This window comes from Erpetoichthys calabaricus, chromosome 8 (genome assembly GCF_900747795.2).
Source record: "Erpetoichthys calabaricus chromosome 8, fErpCal1.3, whole genome shotgun sequence".
Taxonomy (NCBI): Eukaryota; Metazoa; Chordata; class Cladistia; order Polypteriformes; family Polypteridae; genus Erpetoichthys; species Erpetoichthys calabaricus.
This window is the reverse complement of record NC_041401.2, coordinates 134,905,435-134,913,895: the sequence shown is the minus strand read 5'-3', so window position 1 is coordinate 134,913,895 and position 8,461 is coordinate 134,905,435.

Below are 8,461 nucleotides of genomic sequence, written 5' to 3'. Positions count from 1 at the left end.
CCAACCCCCGGGTTAGGTTAACCGGATATACAATTTAAAGAGATTGCTATTTTCATGGGAATTGTTACATATGCATTATTTCACTTTTACTTTAAAACTTCATTAAAAACAATATTTGGAATTAACTTTTCTTCAAGATGGCATTAAATTTTGATTTCATGTTTGGACTTACATCGTGACAACGCAACGTATAACTGCCCATGAGTGAATATAGTTTCTTTCTCTCTAAGAAATAAACCGACTTTTTTGAATGTTTCTCTCTGATTTGTTAATTGTCATAGCAAAAGCTATTCTCACCGGAAACTGTAAACATTTTAATACGAATGGCATATCACGATCTCCTTTTGAATCGTTCCTTGCTTTTGGATTTACACGAATATCAACTCTGTCTTTGATATCTCCGTCTTTTGAAACTATTATCGCTGACAATTCGTCACATGTTGGTTTATTATAAATGCAACCGTGAACTTTCAGATTCATACAGAAATCCAAGAAAATTTCTTTGTTCGTGTTTTACAGATAAATTTCATGTAAAGTGCGATACTTTTTGACGTATGGATTTGTATCCATTATTGGCTGTATAATTTCTAATATGTCAGATCGTTTTAACTCTTTCGATACTGTGTTGCTTCTCCGTGATCATAAATATACACCTGACCAAATTGTGGTTTCTTCGAAATTAAGCTTCTCATATTCTGATAGGGTATGATCCATTATTGTGTAAATCTACGTTTTGAGCATTGAATGATGCGAACGTGAACAGATTATTGTAGATTCGGATAATTTGCCTGTAGTGTTTGTGGATTTCACTTTCACCAAACAACAAATCTTAATTCTTGCGGATACCCCTCTTCATTGGGAAGAAATACTACTTTTCCTTGATGGCAACACGAATTAGACGATCTACAGGTCTCCAACTTAAACTTTAAAGTCTTACAATATCTACATACTTCTGACATATCACATATGTCCATATATTCGATTTCTTTTTGCTGTTCCATTATTTCATTGAGTATTAATTTCCGTTTTTTAGCTCTAATAAGATCTTTACTATCAGTTTTTTGATACTTTTGAATTTTACTACTTTCATAATCTGTAACTTGCGTTGCATGCAGTACCGCCGCTCCCTATACGCAGAGTACGCAGTCTGCGTAGGGCACCAACTCCCAGGGGGGCACCATCCCAGCTGCTCAAAAAAATCGTTTTTATATATTATAATAATAAATTAATATTAATAATATACATATACAAATAAACAAAAATATAAACGTATATATTGCATTTTACGGTGAACGCAGAGTAGGCTAAGCACACGTGATGACGCGCGCGCCTTCACCTATGTTACGGCTGCCTATTTGGCCAAAAATGATATTAATTGAACAATATGCCTGGTCCTGGAAAGAGACATCAACAGTCCGGCGCCGAGAAACGAAAGAAAAAAAAAGCCCAAGATGAAGCCCGTGCATCACTTTCAGGTACGTTCATAATCCTGTGAAACTTTATTTTATTCTGTCGACCTCATTTACGACTTTGCCTCAAGAAAAAGCAGAAGTGTGCCTTTGTAAATTTTGAACTTTGGAAAGCTCCAGCAGATGACAGTGTTGATTTTATTTCAGTTTATTATTGTTTATTTTATTTATTATAAATGTTTTATTTAAAGTGTAATTTTAGTTTGTATTTTTTGCTGTAGAGCTACAATTGTAATTTATAAATGATACAATTTATATATGTATTTACTTTTATTTGAATAAAGTTCTATTTTGGCTCCTATAGTTGGTGTTTTTTTTTATTATTTTTATTTTTACTTCCGTAATATTTGGGGGAGGGGGCACAAAAGTAAATTTCTGCTTAGGGCACCCATTTGGCCAGCAGCGGCCCTGGTTGCATGCGTTTCTCGCCAATGTTTTTGAACCACTTTACGACATTCTACTTTGTTTTCTCTCTCGCAGGATATGCTTGCAAAGGTTGTAAGTATGGTGTGACTTGAAAGAATCTCATGTTAAAAGTCTCCATCGCGTGGGACTTCATTCCAAAAAGTCTCTTCTTAAAGTCACGTCTCAACCCAAGATTTTTAAATTATATATATATATATATATATATATATATATATATATATATATATATATATATATATATATATATATAGTCACGCTTGGGTCACAAATTTGCACAGAAACACAGAAGATTGTAGAGACAGGAACTTTATTTAAACACTGCAAACAAACAGGTCTCTTTTTTAAAAGTTTAAACGTGCTCCTTGACAAGACGGAGATGACAAATCCGTCTCACAGTTAAAAGAATGCAAACAAACAATCAGAAACTGACAGGTGCTGTTTGGACTTTTAAGTCTGCGAAGTACCACGTGGATCACGCGATAGATCAGCCGCAAGTAAGCCCAGCAGCAAGGGAACAATGTGAAGGTAGTCTTTCAGCGTCTTTTTTTAACCAGTAGGGGTGCGATCAGCTCCCAGCTCACACCCCTTCCCTTAGCTTTATTCACATTTTCGTGAATCAAGCGACATTCCAAACCAGGCTCAAACAAGCGTGACAGGACATCAGCATTAACATGTTCAGAGCCGGGTTGCAAACCCAAAAACCATCTCATAAGACGAGAGTTCATTTCTTTCTGACGTTATAACCACTGAAGTGGAGCGTGATCTGTCATTAATGTGAAATTTCGACCCCATAAATAATAACAAAGCGCTTCTACAGCGCATTTTATTGCCAAGCATTCTTTTTCAATGGTCGTCTACACCAAATGCACTTTTCTTAGAGAAGTTGGGATTCCGCAGAACTGGATAAGAAGACAAAGCAGTTTTCAAATCACAAAAGGCACATTCACAAACGTTTGTCCATACAACAGGGCGGTTTTTCCTGCCTCTAATAAGATCTGAAAGAGGAGCAGCCCTATTTGCAAAATCAAGGATGAATCTTCTGTAATAACCTGCAAGCCCCAGAAAGGCACGTACTTGTTTCTGCATTTCTGGATGTGGATAAGCAAGCATCTCTTCTTTTCTGAATTGAGGTCGGAGTAAACCCCTGCCCAGATAATGAGTCTCAGACATACCCAATTTACACTTTTGGGGGTTAGCTGTCAAACCAGCCTGTCTTAAGCTTTCAAGGACAGCCTGGAGACGTTCTAAATGTGTGTTTGCCAATCATTACTGAAAATCATGACATTATCGAGATACGCCCCGGAATACTCGGAATGAGGATGCAAGATCTGGTCCATCATACGCTGGAAAGTTTGAGGCGCACCATGAAGACCAAATGGGAGTCTAGTAAATTCATAAAGTCCGTCAGGAGTTGCAAATGCTGTTTTTTCGTAACTGTCAGCCTCAAGAGGTAACCTTTCGTGAGATCCAGTGCGGAGATATAGGATGCCTGACCCAGTTTTTCCAACAGTTCGTCAACACGGGGCATTGGATAAGCATCAAATTTTGAGACTTTATTCAAGCGCCTGAAATCAATACAGAAGCGAACCGAGCTGTCTTGCTTCGGGACTAATACGAACGGACTACACCAGTCACTTTTACTTTCACGAATTACACCAAATGTCAGCATCTTTTTGACTTCCTTGCACACAATATTCCATCGTGCTTCTGAATTCTGGATACGGGAGCATCTGCACTCAAATACTGGGTTCAGGAGTGATTTTATATTCTGCAAGATTAGTCACGCCTGGCAAGTGTGAAAAAACATCAATGTTCCGTTCAATCAAAGATAACAACTCTGTCTTTTGCGAGTCAGTCAAATCGTCACCAATGGCAACATCACTCTGAGAGACTGCAGTCAAAGAAGAATACCCCCCCTGCAGGTCATGCCATTCCTTCAAGAGACTAACATGTAGAATCTGGAATGGTTTACGCCGTTCCGGTATTTTAAACTTGTAATTTACTGGCCCCATACGTTCCACAATAATGGCAAGGCCCTGCCATTTCACTAGGAATTTGTGTGGATCCGTTGGAATCAGTACGAGACCACAATCACCAGGTTTTAAATTCACGGAGCTTACAGCGTCTATCATAAAGATGTTTCTGAGTTTGCTGCTCACATCGCTGATGCTCCACAGCAATAGAAGAAAGTTTAGAAATTCTTTCTTGCAATGAAATTACCCGATCTGCAAAGCTCTGCCCGTGAGCTGTTGTCCCGAATCCTGTCCATTCCTCTCGTACAACATCCATGACGCCTCTCATACGCCTGCCAAACAACAACTCGAATGGACTCAAACCAGTGGAGGCCTGTGGCGATTCCCGTACCGCAAACATAATAAAAAGCAGGACAGAGTTCCAAGACGTCGGATCATCATAAGCAACTCGCCTGATCATCAGTTTTAAAGTTTTGTTAAATCGTTCAGTCAAACTATTCATCTGTGGATGGTAAACAGTGGTACTCAATTTCTTAATAGCAAAGCTGTCACACAATTGTTTCATCACACGAGAAGTAAAAGGTGTGCTCTGATCAGTTAAAATTTCTCTAGGGATGCCAATACAAGTGAAAATCTCACACAAAGCTTTGGCTACAGTGGAGGAATTGGCGTTTTTCAAAGCAGCCACTTCCGGATATCGCGTTGCATAGTCAACCAACACAAGCATATATTGATACCCAGTTTTAGTCTTAGATAGAGGGCCAACTATATCTAATTCCACCCGTTGGAAAGGGACTTCCAAAATAGGCATAGGAGAAAGGGGAGCCCGAGGGGGTTTATAAGCAGAGACGATTTGACAATCAGAACAAGAAGTACAGAATCGCTCCACATCTCTCCCCATATTCAGCCAATAAAATTGTTTTGATAAATGTTCTATAGTCTTATCATTCCCCTGGTGCCCACCCAAGATGTGAGAGTGAGCTAATTGCAAAAGAATGTCCCTATGTACTTCAGGTACAACTAACTGTTCAATAAATTCCCAGACTAAATGATCTGATATCACTCTAAAAAGGCAGCCGTCTTTCTCAAGAAAGTGTAGGGTTTTTAAGCCCCCGGATGCACGCTCTTGGTAATAAGAACCACTAGCAGTGCAAACCTGTTTAAATGCATATTCTAATAAGCTATCAGCATGCTGCAAGCACACAAAATCTGTCTGCTCGCTAGTGCTCGATTCTTGTTCGGAGGCATTTGCAAGTTGAGAAGTTGTAGATGGGACAGCCAGCTGCTCTGGGAAATTGGGGGGGTTGTCACCCCCGGTCTCACTGGAGAGATCAGGTTCAATATCTAGTCTGGGCTCGAGAACTTCCCCAACAGCCACTTCGGGTTCAACCAGTTCCTCCTCTGCCAAACCCCACCCGCTAAGCTTGACACGGGGCTCACTGACTGGCGTCTGACATTAGGTAATGAGTTTAGGAAAAAGGGCATTCATCCAGGCGATCAGTAAGGGCCAGGGGCAGGAGTCCGAAACGGCAGACCAAACTTTAAAATGACGACCCTTATATGTTAAAGGAAGAAGCAATGTCTGATAGTCTTTAACATCTCCATGTACACAACGTATGTTTACAGTTTCAGTGTTACACAGATACCTGTCATCAAGACAGTCTTGTCTTACAATACAAAGGTCACTTCCTGATTCCAATAATGCAGAGATCTCGCGGCCCCCCCAACTTCACCGAGACCATTAAGCCATCCTTTTTATCTGAAGAATATTGGAGACCAATTTCCATCGATTGAGCAGGGGACAGGCGGCATTCCCTCGCCAAGTGGCTGGGTTGATCATGCCAGAAGCATCTTCGTTCAGCTCCACTGCTGAAATACCCATGGCGGCGTCCACGGCCTCCTGCTACCCCAGATATGGGTGCCACGTTAACAGCTGGATCCCCTGGAGATCTTCCCAAAGAAGCCCGATTTTCAGGGTTAACAGTATGTTGAGTCTCAAATCTCCGTTCAAAGCAATGAGGATTTCCTGGGCAATCTCTCGGAGGCTGTGGAACCGCATAAGGAGCAGCAAATCCACTGCTTTTTCTCCAAGCGGTCTGAGAACCCTCCAAACGTTTGGCCATGATCGTCAACAATTCAACATAATGACGAAGGAATTCATCTCGGAGAACTGCAGGGATCCCAGCCAGCAGTATATTCATGACAACCTTTTCCACAATGCGCTCCATCTTGCTGCCCTCAAACCAGCAGTGAACTTTAAGATATCAAATCTTGAATTTGCGCACGAATGGGACCGTCCATTTTCAGTTTCCAATCATGAAGCGCAAAACCTTTAGACAAAAAGCTTGTAGTTTTTCGTAAAATAACTTGTCGCTTCAAGAAATCATAATCGCCAAGTTTATCGTGAGGCACATTCCGTAAAGTAATTAAGGCATCCCCAGACAAAAAGGGGGTGACGATGACAGCCCAGTTTCGTTCGTCCCATCCCAGCAAAGTCGCCACATGTTCAAAAGCTAAAAGGAACATTTCTGGGTCATCGGAAGGACCCATCTTCGTCAGCAGATCCTTGGAATTAGTAGGTACAGCAGGAGCAAGACCAGGAGCAGGAACCAGATCATCCTCCGGGTCGGGAGGAATCAGGACATTTTGAGCTATCTGAAACAACCGCTCGGCGTTCATCCATGCATTCATCTGTGCAACCACTCCTGGTACCACTTGTCATGCTTGGGTCACAGATTTGCACAGAAACACAGAAGATTGTAGAGACAGGAACTTTATTCAAACACTGCAAACAAACATGTCTCTTTTTCAAAAGTTTAAACATGCTCCTTGACAAGACGGAGATGACAAATCTCACTATTAAAAGAATGCAAATAAACAATCAGAAACTGACAGGTGCTGTTTGGACTTTTAAGTCTGCGAAGTACCGCACAGAGCATGCGATAGATCAGCCGCAAGTAAGCCCAGCAGCAAGGGAGCAATGTGAAGGTAGTTTTTTAACCTGTAGGGGTGCGATCAGCCCCCAGCTCACTATATATATATATATATATAATATATGGTTGAAATAGTTTACTGTCAAATAATGCAAAGAGTACGCGACACGCGTTTCGCCCTAATTCTGGGCTCATCAGGCGTACACACTCACTGCACCCCCCTCTCGGGGAATTGAACCTCGGACGTCAGCGCCAGAGGCGAAGCCTCTAACGTTGCGCCACGGCGTGTGGTTCATTCATTTGACAGCATGTAGATCGGGGTAATTACTTTCATTGCATTCGTAGTCTGTGTCACAATCTGATTGTATGGGTGGTTACCTACCAGGTAACGCTTGTGGTTGGTCAGCAAGTCAGCTAACATCAGCCACGGTGCCCTCATTTCAGTTGCGAGAAGCTGACCAACCACAAGCGTTACCTGGTAGGTAACCACCCATACAATCAGATTGTGACACAGACTACGAATGCAATGAAAGTAATTACCCCGATCTACATGCTGTCAAATGAATGAACCACACGCCCCCCGAGAGGGGGATGCAGTGAGTGTGTACGCCTGATGAGCCCAGAATTAGGGCGAAACGCGTGTTGCGTACTCTTTGCATTATTTGACAGTAAACTATTTCAACCATTCTATGATCTGCTTCTCGCAACTGAAATGAGGGCACCGTGGCGGATGTTAGCTGACTTGCTGACCAACCACAAGCGTTACCTGGTAGGTAACCACCCATATAATCAGATTGTGACACAGACTACGAATGCAATGAATATATATATATATATATATATATATATATATATATATACACACACACACAGAGAAAGAGAGAGAGATAGAGATAGATAGATAGGATTTTATATATATAGAATATCTAAACCTAAAAGTGCAACGATTTAATGTGACGTTTTTATGTCACTTTTTTGTCACTCTTTAAATTAGGCTTATTTTAAAAGCTACATGTATATGTTTGATATCATACTTTTCAGAATTTATCGAACTTCAATGTGATGTTGTTACATTTTCAGATTCTTATTCCATGTTTAAATTATAAACTAAGAAAATATCAAGAACTCATATCCCGCAAGAGGAGACTTTGTGCCAAGAGATTTAACCATACCCGGGGCAAGATATAAAAGACAAAGAGAAGGACAGCTGCTGTACAGGCTTTTAAATGTTCGAAGCGCCATGCGATATACAGATCATGCAGCACGGCAGCAGCAGCAAGCCAGCAGCAGATCGAGCTAAAAAACTATTTGTTTCCCATTGTATCGCTGTTTAAGAGGGAGTTTTGGAGGAGCGACCATGTCCCCTTGGTGTGCGTTCAGCCCCCCTCTTCATATCGTGAGCAGCAGAGATGCGAAGTGGTCGGTGCATAGCGCAGCCTGGGGGTGTTGGCGAGCGAAGCGAGCAGGGGGCGAAGCCCCTAGTAGAGATATATAGAGATATAGATATATAGAGATATAGATATATACACGTAGATACAGTATACTAGGGGGTTTCGCTCGCCAACCCCCGTGTTTGGTTTTCTAGATACACACTTTTAAGATTTTTTTTTCTTTGAATTGTTGCGATTTCATTAGTTTTACTTTTATTTCAGAATTTCGG